This window comes from Haematobia irritans, chromosome 1 (assembly GCF_050003625.1).
Source record: "Haematobia irritans isolate KBUSLIRL chromosome 1, ASM5000362v1, whole genome shotgun sequence".
Classification (NCBI taxonomy): domain Eukaryota; kingdom Metazoa; phylum Arthropoda; class Insecta; order Diptera; family Muscidae; genus Haematobia; species Haematobia irritans.
Window position 1 is genome coordinate 144,317,486 of NC_134397.1, and position 14,077 is coordinate 144,331,562.

The window sequence follows — 14,077 nt, forward strand, 5'->3', positions numbered from 1 at the left end:
GTTGTGCCTTTGGAAGAACTTCCAAATTTTTTTGCTGGGATAGAGAGCAGTTAGAATTGTTTGAATATTTCATAGTATTTAACAATGGAAAGTGTTTTGTTTAATTGAAAGATAATAATTGAAATGCATAGACTTACTTGGGTTAAATAAGGGATTTTGTGATTTTTTTTTTTTAATTTAGGTGAGCAGTAGACCAAGTTTTTGACTTACCTAAAATGAAAAAGAGTTTCATAAATGAATTACAAGTAATTAAAATATTTTTGTTACTATAATACAATTTACAATAGATTAAATAGGATGTTTTAGCAGTCCGGTTATTCATAAAAGAGACCTTTTATTATTCAACCAGAGAAGAAATAGGATCACCTCAAACGTGTTTGTCGGAACCATATTACTTTTTTCGGAAACTATGAACAATGTTTATTTTTGGCGAGAAAAAATATTTTGGCGATGAAAATTTTCCCCATTCGAAAGTAAGAGTATGCTCTTGGAACATATTAAGGGTGAGCATATTATCTTCGCTCTCTCTCTCTCTTTGTTCTCTTTCTTCTAGGGTTCCAATGTGAGTTTAATAAATTCGACTGGCCGAGAGTTTCGTTGCAAGTATCTTATTTTATACTAGCTGAACCCTGCCAGCTTCTCTGGGGTTGAACTCACGACCCTATGTATGTAAGTGTAAGGCGGACATGCTAACCATCGCACCACGATGGTCCAATTGGGCACCTAATATCAATCGTTAATATCACGATTGTTTTTTTTCTGCTAGTGTAAAAAGCCTCATTTAATTGCTTCCTGTTTTTTTTTTTTTTTTTACTTACTCGAAATTCGACAAAATAAATTTTTCATCCACTGTTCAACATAACGAACACATATCCTGAAATATGTGTCCGTAGAAAAAAAATGTAAAAGCATAAATTTGGCACTATGTGTAATTGTGAAATGAATGGAAAATTATGTGTCTGATGATTTATTTTGTACGTGATACAAATTTTAATTACCAACGTTGAAGGAAAATTTAAATGATTTTTAATATTTAACATTTAATTTTAATGTTTCGCTTTTTCTTGTTTCTGTTACACTAGATAAAGGATATAAGAAAGTCAAAAAAATCAATAAACCCAATGTCTAAAAAAGCCCTAGGCAATTATTGGTGATAAGAAAATAAGAATTTTATATATATGGATATAAGAGGAATAAATTTCATAAAATTGGAGTTATCCCCATCAAAGATGGTTTGCATGAAACTTTTTTGGGTTTGGTTTAAACGTCACATACACGTCGTAAATGTAGAAAAAGTAACAAACATCGCAAACTCAAAAACCTTCAGTCGCGTCAGCTGGGATATCTAAGAAAATATGTTCGAAGAAATTTCAATTCTCAGGAATGTTCATAAAATTATTAACGTGTTTAAAAAAGTAGACTAGACAGTGGACTAATTATACCCTAAACCACATAGTGGTCAGGGTATAATAAGTTTGATCGGCCAAAAATGTGCCTACCAGAAATATTGATTTTAGACCCCATAAAATATATATCGATCGACTCAGAATCACCTCCTGAGTCGTTCTAGCGCTTGGTGTCCGTCCGTCCGTCCGTCCGTCTGTCCATGTATTTGTTGTTCACAGGATTCCGGTCGCAATTATTAACCGATTTTGATGAAATTTGGTACAGCGAGTTTTTGGGCACAAGGACGAACGCTATAGAATTTGGAAGAAATCGGATCAAATTTAGATATAGCTCCCATATATATGTATCGCCCGATTTCGACAAATGGGGTCACGTTGCGCTGTCGCCTTTCAAGTCTGCAAAATTTCATCCAAATCGGTTCAGATTTAGATATAGCTCTCATATATATGTATCGCCCGATTTTCCCAAATTTGGCCACAAAACCTTTATTGATCAACCGATTTTACTCAAAGTTGGCTAAATATAATCTTCTATAGCACTAACTATATGTGCAAAAAATCATCGAAATCGGTTCAGATTTAGCTATAGCTCCCATATATATGTACCGCCCGATTTTTCTAAATTTGGCCATAAAACCCTTATTTATCAACCGATCTTACTCAAATTTGGGTAAATGTAGTCCTCTATAGCACTTACTATATGTGCAAAAAATCATCGAAATCGGTTCAGATTTAGATATAGCTCCCATATATATTTAAAGCCCAATTTTCCCAAATTTGGCCATAGAACTCTTATTTATTAACCGATCTTACTAAAAGTTGGCTAGATCCAGTCCTCTATAGTACTAACTATATGTACAAAATTTCATCGAAATCGGTTCAGATGTAGATATAGCTCCCATATATGTATCACCCGATTTTGAAAAATTCGCCCCTAATAACCATATGTTTGACCATACAGGCCTCATTTCTTAACTGATCTTACTCAAATCTTGCACAAGGTAACCTTTTGTGGTATTAATCAAACCCGCAAAATATTATGCAATTTGGTTCAGATTTAGATATAGCTCCCATATATATGCATCGCTCGATTTTCCCAAATTTGGCCATAGTACTCTTATTTATTAACCAATGTTGCTCAAATTTCAAATTTTGATGTACTAGCCGATTGTACTTATACGTACTTGTAGCTCTTACATAAGAATTTTGCTCGATTTTTACAAATTTGTATTTATTACCCACACTAATTTAACGATTTTCTCTTTTTTAATAATGGGCTCAGTATTAGTGGCATACGAACTCCGTAGGTGTAATATCAACACAGCCAGTGTTGCTAGAAGTAGGGGAAATTCCCTATATGTAGGGTTTTTCTAATATTTAGCGTAGGGCCACAATGTAGGACATTGTCACTCAACACATTTTGTAATAATTGTTACATTTTGGTGGCTCTAGAGGAGGATATTAGAAGCCGGCAAAGCTTGATCTTTAACAATGTGTGGTAAACTTTATTCCTGTAGAGAATTTTGTCAACATTTTATTTCTATAGAACATTTTGTCAAAATTGTATTTCTATAGAATTTTTTTTTTTCAAAATATTATTTCTATAAAAATTATTCTATTTCTGTGGAATATTTTCTCCAAATTTTATTTCTATAGAATTCATTGTCAAAATTTTATTTCTATAGAAAAATTTCTCACAAAATTTGTTTATAGAAACTTTTTCCAAAATTTTATTTTTATAGAGATTTAACAAAAAGGTTACTAATTTGGGTAGAATTCTACCAACTGTGGCAACCGTGGTGGTAATACACATTTATATTCTAAGTTATATACGTTTCATATTCATGTATTAAGATAACAAAGTACTTAGAACCATTTTTGTTTTGTAACATTTTTTAAATTTAACGAAAAATATAGTAGGGAAAATTGTTTGGGAATGTATGGGAAAGTAGGGAACTTTTTTTTGTCCTTGTAGGGTAAACCGAACATTTTCCGTGGCAACATTGACTATGAGCTATAGTCAGATTGACACAAAGCACCCATAGACATGTACCCCTTAATTTTCTTAAATATGCAACTGCGGTTTATCTCCCAGACCTATATGTTATCCCACAAATTCCCTATAAGTAGGGTGTTTCTAATATGTAGCGTCTTGTAGGGACGTAGGGCCACAATGTAGGACATTTTCACTCAACACATTTGGTAATAATTTTTACATTTTGGTGGCTCTAGAGGAGGATATTAGAAGCCGGCAAGGCTTGATCTTTAACAATGTGTGGTAAACTTTATTCCTGTAGAGAATTTTGTCAACATTTTATTTCTATAGAACATTTTCTCAAAATTGTATTTCTATAGAAATTTTTTTCAAAATATTTTTTTTCTATAAAAATTATTCTCAAAATTTTATTTCTGTGGAATATTTTCTCAAAATTTTATTTCTATAGAATTCATTGTCAAAATTTTATTTCTATAGAAAAATTTCTCACAAAATTTTGTTTATAGAAACTTTTTCCAAAATTTTATTTTTATAGAGATTTAACAAAAAGATTACTAATTTTGGTAGAATTCTACCAACTGTGGCAACCGTGGTGGTAATACAAATTTATATTCTAAGTTATATACGTTGCATATTCATGTATTAAGATAATAAAGTACTTAGAACCCTTTTTGTTTTGTAAAATTTTTTAAATTTAACGAAAAATATAGTAGGGAAAATTATTTGGGAATGTATGGGAAAGTAGGGAACTTTTTTTGTCCTTGTAGGGTAAACCGAACATTTTCCCTGGCAACATCGACTATGAGCTATATTCAGATTGACACAAAGCACCCATAGACATGTACCCCTTAATTTTCTTAAATATGCAACTGCGGTTTATCTGTCAGACCTATATGTTACCCCACAAATTATTATGATTACTAATTCTATAATGGTGGTTTAGGGTATGATATAGTCGGCCCCGCCCGACTTTCTACTTTACTTAGTTGTTTTAAGTGGAGATTTCAAGTCAAAATTAGTAACCGCTTTTTCAGCCTTCAATACTAACTATCTTTAGGACATTTTCACGATAATATTAGGCATTTGATTTGATCCCACGATCATCGAGCGACCACCGTCTGATGTAGCTTTAAGTTTTTTTTTTCTGAATGTGATATCTGATATCTGGGGTCCCTTTCTCCCAGGACCATCTTACTGGCATCGGAATGTCACACTCGGCAGCCACGCCCACCTCATGTACGATTGTTACGACATTCGCCCTTTCATACACAATCTCCCCTATTATCCTTAATTCTTCGTCATGCTTCATGTTTCCGTCTATTCTCCACATATCTTCAATCTCGACCTCCATAGGTCTTGAGTCCAGTATCGTCTCCAAGACTCTGATTGATGCGGTCTAAATACATTGCCCCAGTTATGCCAAGACGTATATCCGTTGGACATGTTACACTTCCTCGCCATTGATGTCCACCAGACTACGCGTCATATGTCACACTGAATTAAATATTGTCATAAGGCCAAGATTTCATGTCCTTAAAATACGAATGCGAATTTTGCATAGAAGACGAATGCGAATTTTACGACTCATTTCTCTGCACTGAAAAAAAATATTGTCGTGAGGTCAAAGATTTCATGTCTATAAAATGCGAATGCAAATTTTGCTTAGCATAGAAGACGCATTTCTCTAATATAAAGTTTTTTTTCCTTATCCAAAAGTCGATAAACTTTTCAGTGAAGTCGTATTGCCATTATAATTAAGTGATTTCACTTAAAAATGGGTATCATAACATGAACGAAAAAATGTTTGGGCTAAAGTCAACTTGACTTTAATAATTCAGAAAAATTCTTTCAATTTATTGAAATTGTCTTTAAATTTGTTGTCTTTTTGCATCTTGACTACAAAGCAAAAAATCGTTCAAATATAGGACATGTTTTTCAAAACTTTATTTTAAAGAAGTTTTTTACTTGAAACGTAGCAAAATTTCTACTGGAAGTCGAGTCTTAATGTGGAAAATAAAGTTGTCGTTTTTAAAGGACTTTGATAACATATGAAGAAAAAAAGCTGAGAAAGCGAAAAATTAAAATTTGCTTCCTAGAAGTAACCTAAATTTTAAAGAGAATTGTGTTTGAAAAGTATCCTTAGTTGTATTCTCCGCTTCTTTGTCTCGGAATCAATACCAATTTTTTAAAAGTAAAGACAAAATCTTTGGAATCGAGTATGTTTTTTTTTCAGTGCATGCTATTTTTATACCCTCCACCATAGGATGGGGGGTATATTAACTTTGTCATTCCGTTTGTAACACATCGAAATATTGCTCTAAGACCCCATAAAGTATATATATTCTGGGTCGTGGTGAAATTCTGAGTCGATTTGAGCATGTCCGTCCGTCTGTTGAAATCACGCTAACTTCCGAACGAAACAAGCTATCGACTTGAAACTTGGCATAAGTAGTTGATATTGATGTAGGTCGGATGGTATTGTAAATGGGCCATATCGGACCACTTTTACGTATAGCCCCCATATAAACCGACCCCCAGATTTGGCTTGCAGAGCCTCTTGGAGGAGCAAAATTCATCCGATCCGCTTGCAATTTGGTATGTGGTGTTGGAATATGGTCTATATTCTAACCGAACTTACTGCTGAATATACTTGTTCAGTCCTCTCTTCGCTGTGGCTCTTCTTCTAATTCAGTTTCCTGTCCAGTATTTGTAAATACTAATTAATATATTTATAATTATATGATTTCATTAAATTTAATATCCTTCCGATATTGTTACATAAAATATTTTATTATATTTCATTTACTCTTTATAGTCCCCGCCATAGATACACGCTAATATTTTTCTTTAGTATACATCTTTTAGCTGTTTTGTGGCTCGTTACAATATTTGTCATGGTAGGAATGATTGTTGAAAGATTTTCCGCTTGAATGACCACAATTTTTCGTAATTAACGAACGCAATCACTTAAAGTAATTAAAACGTTTTTTTTTTGTGCTTGTTGTTCTTTTTACCTCTTTGCCTTTCCTGGCCTCGACATCTTCCCTCAATTCAATTTTCAAGGTGGTTTTGTGTAGACTTCCAGCTTACGCGGATGAATAACAAAAGAAATGAGCAAAAAATATTGGATATAAATTCAAGGTTTCGCTTTAATTAAAATAATTGTGCTGGAGGGTGAAGCATGCTACTTGCATTATATTCCGATTATCTATTTTCTCCGCCATGGCCAATGCTTGAAGATATGTACATCTTTTTAAGTAAATGAACCCTAATAGATTGTAGCAGAAGGGGAAACATCGTCGAACGATCCACCATACATTGTCCAAAATGTAAGAAAATGTTCATCACATTCGGTATTTGCTAGGGAAATTCTATAGATGCCCTATGGTTATACGCGTTATTAAAAAAATAAAATAAAAATGAATCACAAAAAATTAATTCCGTTCTGAGTAATGAGGAAAATATCCCAGTAAGCTTCAATTATATAACTTTTTGTATCTCTCCTTGGGAAGCTATTAGCACTATTGTTAATTAAATTTGTTTTAATATCTAATGCTATTGTAATACCAACCAATTTGTCATATAGATGAGTTGCAAGAGGAAGAGAAATTTGGGGTTCTCCTAAATGGTTCTGTAGTGGAATCTTCGCTTTTCACTTCGGTTTTCATGGTGGATGAAGATTATGAGCGAGTTCCCTACACTGACTAAAATATTATTTATTTATGTATTAAAATTTAGGCTTAACAATATTAAGGAAAACTTTCTTCAAAATAATGAAATTTTAATTAAAAGAAATTTTATAATTTTGCTCCAACATTTTTTTCTTAGAACACTAGCAAATCACTTTATTTTCAAAGTCAAATCTGGGGATCGGTTTATATGGGAGCTATATATAATTATGGACTGATAGGAACCAATTCCTGCATGGTTGGTGGATACCATATACTAACATCACGTACCAAATTCCAACCGAATGGGAAGAATTTTGCTCTTCCAAGGGGCTCTGGAGGTCAAATCTGGGGATCGGTTTATATGGAGCCTATATATAATTATGGACCGATATCGACCAATTTTTGCATGGTTGTTAGAGACCAGATACTAACATCACGTAGCAAATGTCCGCCGGATCGGATGAAATTTGCTTCTCTTAGAGGCTCCACAAGCCAAATCTGGGGATCGGTTTATATGGGGCTATATATAATTAGGGACCGATATGGACCAATTTTTGCATGGTTGTTAGAGACCATATACCAACATCATGTACCAAATTTCAGGCAGATCGGATGAAATTTTCTTCTCCTTTAGGCTCCGCAAGCCAAATCTGGAGATCGGTTTATATGGGGGCTATATATAATTATGAACCCATGTGGACCAATTTTTGCATGGTTGTTAGAGACCATATACCAACACCATGTACCAAATTTCAGGCGGATCGGATGAAATTTGCTTCTCTTTTAGGCTCCGCAAGCCAAATCTGGAGATCGGTTTATATGGGGGCTATATATAATTATGGATCGATGTGGACCAATTTTTGCATGGTTGTTAGAGACTATATACAAACACCATATACCAAATTTCAGCCGGATCGGATGAAATATGCTTCCGTTAGAGGCTCCACAAGCCAAATCTGAGGGTCCGTTTATATGGGGGCTATACGTAAAAGTGGACCGATATGGCCTATTTTCAATACCATCCGACCTACATCGATAGCAACTACTTGTGCCAAGTTTCAAGTCGATAGCTTGTTTCGTTCGGAAGTTAGCGTGATTTCAACAGACGGACGGACGGACGGACGGACATGCTTAGATCGACTCAGAATTTCACCACGACCCAGAATATATATACTTTATGGGGTCTTAGAGCAATATTTCGATGTGTTACAAACGGAATGACAAAGTTAATATACTCCCATCCTATGGTGGAGGGTATAAAAAGGTTTCTAGAAGCCAAAGACCCCAAATAGGGTGATAGGTTTATATGGGAGCTATATCAAAACCTGGACCGATATAGCCCATCTTCGAACATAAACTGCGTGCAGACAAAAGACGATTCTGTGCCAAATTTCAGGACGATAGCTCCATTATTGAAGACTGTAGCTTGATTACAATAGACAGAAAGACGGACATGCTTATATCGTCTTAAAATTTCTCCCTGATCAAGAATATATATATTTCCGACTTTATATGGTCGGAAATCGATATATCGATGTGTTACAAACGGAATGACAAACTTATTATACCCCCTTCACCGTTCTATGGTGGTGGCTATAAAAATTCATGGAAACCGGGCATGCTTTTTTCAGTGCATGCAAATGGTTTTAGCTTTAAATGTTTCCCATATTTTGCTAATATTGTGTTCCGTCCAGTGTGTTAGACGATTTAAAAATACTTGTCAAAGATTTTGTCTAAATCGCTTTAGATTTAAATATAGATATTTGGGAAATAAACCGTTATATATATAGCTCCCAACAAATTTGAAGGATTGGAAATCATATCAAAAACTTGGTCTACAAAGTTGCGAAGAATATAATAAAGTCGGTCCGCCCTACTATAGACTTTTCTTATTTGTTTGTTTGTTCTACTTTTAAATTTGTAAATTGCAGAGTGTGAAAGTATTTGGTAAAAATTTAGTTGAATCATGGTTGGCATAATTGCGTTAATTTTATTCTATTTTAATGTAACATTTTTTAAATTTTAATTTCCTCAGACATGAAAGTCAAATAATTGTATTCAATTTTCCCCAACCAAATGAATGAAACATGATGTGCGTTTTGCGGTAAACTCATGCAATTAAAATGATAACAGAAAACATTTGGAACAATTTTTCCTTTTTTATTCAAAGTTATTCCTGTGGCCTATGCCATCGCTCCTAGAAGAAATAAGCCTGAAATTTAGATGCCACAATAGCAATTCCGATTGCTGACACAGGGATTAAATGCAACGAGTGGTAAATTGTGTACCGTTTTTCTTTTATGTTTTCCAAAAAGCCCTAGCTTTTCATATCGCTGAAATTCTAAGAGTAATAGCGGCTGACTGAAATGTTAGAATGTTGGAAATGAAAGTAGACATATTTATGGCTTTCAAACATGCACGCAAAAAACGCGCATTAAGAGCTTTGAACGAACGATAAAGAAATACGCGGTATCGTTTATGGGCACGCATAAATTCTGCAGTTAGTTGACCCAAACAAATGATGGTAAGCTGCCATTTTTTTTTTTCGAAAACCTCCATAGGAGAAGTGTCAACTAGCATTGCATGGTCTATTTGGCCAATATTGAACGCAACAAGGTTGTGAACGGAAATACCTCTTAAAGTTTTGCAAACAATAATTTTCTCAAATTAAAATTTAATAAAACACATTTAGGGGTAACATGGTTATTTCCTATAGGAAATAAAGTTATCAACTACACTGAAAAAAATTTTGGGCCCAGTATGAAATATAATGCAGCATGAATTATGGGACCTGCGATATACTTAATATTAATGAAAAAATCTTAAAAATAAAGTTTATAATATTTGCTTTAAATTTTTTTATACCCACCACCCTAGAATTGGCGTCTATTAACTAAAGGGTGATATGGTCAAATTTTGGTCAATATAAACTTGACGTATTTCTTTCAATTTTGCATTTAAAAAACCTGAATACCCCTCATTTTGAAGGTGTGTGTGTAGAATGTTGCTCCTATTTTGATTTTGGAATTCACTCTTCAGTTGTCAAAATGCCGTCCAAGCAAGAAGAGCAGCGTATCAAAATTTTGCTCGCGCATCGCGAAAATCCGAGCTACTCGCACGCAAAGCTGGCAAAATCGCTAAAAGTTGCCAAATCAACCGTTACAAATGTAATTCAAGTGTTTGGGGAACGTTTGTCGACTGCCAGGAAGTCTGGATCGGGGGGAAATCGAAAACCGGAAGCCGCTGAGACGACAAAGAGAGTTGCCGGTAGTTTCAAGCGAAACCCTAACCTCTCTCTCGGAGATGCCGCAAGTAAGCTGGGTGTATCGTCTACAACCGTGCATCGAGCCAAAAAACGAGCCGGACTATCGACTTACAAGAAGGTAGTGACTCCAAATCGCGATGATAAACAAAATACGACGGCCAAAGCGCGATCCCGGAGGCTGTACACGACGATGCTGACGAAGTTTGACTGCGTGGTAATGGACGACGAAACCTACGTCAAAGCCGACTACAAGCAGCTTCCGGGACAGGAGTTTTATACGGCAAAAGGAAGGGAAAAGGTAGCAGATATTTTCAAGCACATAAAACTGTCAAAGTTCGCAAAGAAATATCTGGTTTGGCAAGCCATCTGTACCTGTGGCTTGAAAAGCAGCATTTTCATAGCTTCCGGGACTGTCAACCAAGAAATTTACGTGAAAGAGTGTTTGAATAAACGTCTGCAGCCTTTCCGTACTGTTTTGGCCGGATTTGGCATCTTGCCATTACGGTAAAAAGGCCATGGAGTGGTACACCGCCAACAACGTGCAGGTGACTCCCAAGGACAAGAATCCTCCCAACACGCCAGAGCTCCGCCCAATTGAGAAATACTGGGCTATTGTCAAGCGGAACCTAGAGAAGACCACAAAAACTGCTAAGGACGAGCAGCAGTTCAAGGCAAACTGGCTTTCTGCGGCGAAGAAGGTGGACAAGGTGGCTGTACAAAATCTGATGGCAGGAGTCAAGCGTGAGGCCCGGCAATTCGGATTTGGAAAAGCGAAAGCCTAACTGAATATTTTTCCTGAATTTTATACTAATTGAACTTGAAAAAGAAATTTAATTTGATTTTTTAAATAAACGATTTCACCGATTTACACGCGTTTTCCCTTGACCAAATTTTGACCGTAGCACCCTTTATGTCATTCCGTTTGTAGAACATCGAAATATTGATCTTAGACCCCCCAAGGTATATACAGTTTGTCAAGAACGACTTTACATATAAATTGGTATTTTTAACAATAACAAGTATATACGGCCGTAAGTTCGGCCAGGCCGAATCTTACGTACCCTCCACCATGGATTGCGTAGAAACTTCTACGAAAGACTGTCATCCACAATCGATTTACTTGGGTTGTGGTATCTTAAAACTTTTTAACATCGTTTTCTAAATTGTGAGTTAGTCCATACGTGGTAGAGAGCCAGAATTGAAATATGGGGGTCGCTTATATGGGGGCTATATAGCATTATGAACTTGATATGGACTAATTTTTGTGTGATTGGGAATCGATTTATCTGAGGGCTATATATAGGTTAGGTTAGGTTAAAGTGGCAGCCCGATTAAATTTCAGGCTCCTTAGACTATTCAGTCCATTGTGATACCACATTTAACTAAAAGTACCTATTACATATGGGCTCTTCTAGTCTTAACCACTGAACCTTCTCTATTATTTACTTTTGTGGAACCAACCAGATTGCTCCAAAAACATTAACAAACTGTTTAAGTTAACATTTTCCAGGCCAGCCATTAATCTAAAGCTATATGCTCCTAGAATTCGCTGACGCCTTACACAAAAAGCAGGACACTCACACAAGAGGTGTTTAATTGATTCCTTTTCATCCACATCATGACAGCTCATACAATAGATATTATACTTCGCACCTATAGTTTTTGCAAATTCGCCTATCAGGCAGCGACCCGTTATACCAGATATCAGGAGTGCTATCTGACGCCTTGAGAACACTAGCATATCTAGTGTGCGGTTTAAGTTTAAATGGGGCCATATTTGCTTGGTGTCGTTACAACTCTTTGCAATTTTCCCATCAAATATTGGCCATCATAACAGCCATCTCACGCAGTAAGAGCTTGCAGGTGGCCAGAGGCATACCAACAGATTCTAGTTCCCCTTGAATATGTAAGGTAGTTCCTAGCCTTGCCAACTCATCCGCTTCGCAGTTCCCCGGTATGTTCCTATGGCCAGTTCCTATGGCCAGGCACCCATATTAGGTGAATATTGTACTGCTCAGCCATCTCGTTGAGAGATTTGCGGCAGTCTATGGCCGTTTTCGAGTTAAGGAACACAGAGTCCAAGGATTTTATTGCAGGTTGACTGTCTGAGTATATATTAATGCCAATATTTGTTGGAACATTACTTCTCAGCCAATTCACCACCTCCTTATTGCCAATATTTCAGCCTGAAAAACACTACAGTGATTAGGTAATCTTTTCGCTATTCGAATTTCCAGATCTTTAGAATATACTCCGAACCCCACTTGTCCATTCAATTTGGAGCCATCAGTATAGAAATCTATATATCTTTTATTCCCCGGGGTCTGTGTACACCAAGCCTCACTGTTGGGAATTAGAGTTTCAAACATTTTGTCGAAAAGTGGACTCGCCAAAGTGTAATCCACTACGTTAGGCACATCTGGCAATATTTTGAGGACCGAACTGTGACCGTAACTTTTTTCCGACCACAACGATAGCTCGCGCAACCGCACAGCCGTTGTTGCAGCTGACTGTTTCGCCAAAATGTCTAAAGGCAATAGATGTAGCATGACATTAAGGGAGTCTGTTCCTGTTTTAAAAATGCGCCTGAGATACATAAGCTCGCCATACGCAGAACTTTATCTAAACAAGTCGGTTTCTGAAGTGCCGGCCACCAGACTACAACACCATATAGCATTATAGGTCTAACTACTGCCGTGTATAGCCAATGCACAATTTTTGGTCTTAGTCCCCACTTTTTCCCTATTGCCTCTTTGCACGAGTACAAAGCTACCGTTGCTTTTCTCGCCCTCTCTTCAATATTAAGCCTAAAATTCAGCTACCTGTCCAAAATAACGCCAAGGTATTTTGCACACTCACCAAAGGGAATTTCAGTGCCCCCTAAGGAAATGGTCCTAACCGTGGGAGTTTTGCGATCTTTGCAGTACATGACTAGTTCTGTCTTTGCTGGATTTACACCAAGACCATTATCTTTCGCCCATTTCTCAGTCATCCGGAGAGCTCTCTGTATAATATCTCTGATTGTGGATGGGAATTTTCCCGTGACTGCTAGCGCCACATCATCTGCGTATGCCACCACTTTTATCCTTTCTTTTTCTAGGGAAACCAGAAGGTTGTTTATAGCAACATTCCAAAGAAGAGGTGATAGAACTCCTCCTTGGGGAGTGCCTCTGTTCACATACCTTTGTATGTTTGCTTGCCCTAGTGTGGCTGAAATACGTCTCTTTATTAGAAGTTCGTCTAACAGCCTAAGTATACATGGATCAACATTCAGAGTTGTCAGTCCATTTAATATCGAGCTCGGATGGACATTATTGAACGCCCCTTCGATGTCTAGAAACGCCACGATTGAGTATTCTTTGACAGATAGCGAGCTTTCAATAAAGCTGACTAGTTCATGCAATGCGGTCTCAGTAGACGTGCTCTTCGAGTATGCATGCTGTCGTTTCGAGAGCAAACTTGAATCCACGCTAGTTCTAAGATACATGTCTATCATCCTCTCCAGGGTCTTAAGTAGGAATGAGGATAAGCTGATTGGTCGGAAATCCTTCGCACTCGAGTGCAAGGCTTTTCCTGCTTTAGGTATGAAGACGACTTTTGTTTCCCTCCACTTTTCTGGAATATATGCTAAGTTTACACATCGTTTATATATCACCGTCAACCAGGGGATAATTCTTTCAGCCACTGCCTGTAACTCCGCCGGAGTAATTCCATCAGGTCCGGGGGATTTGAATGGTCC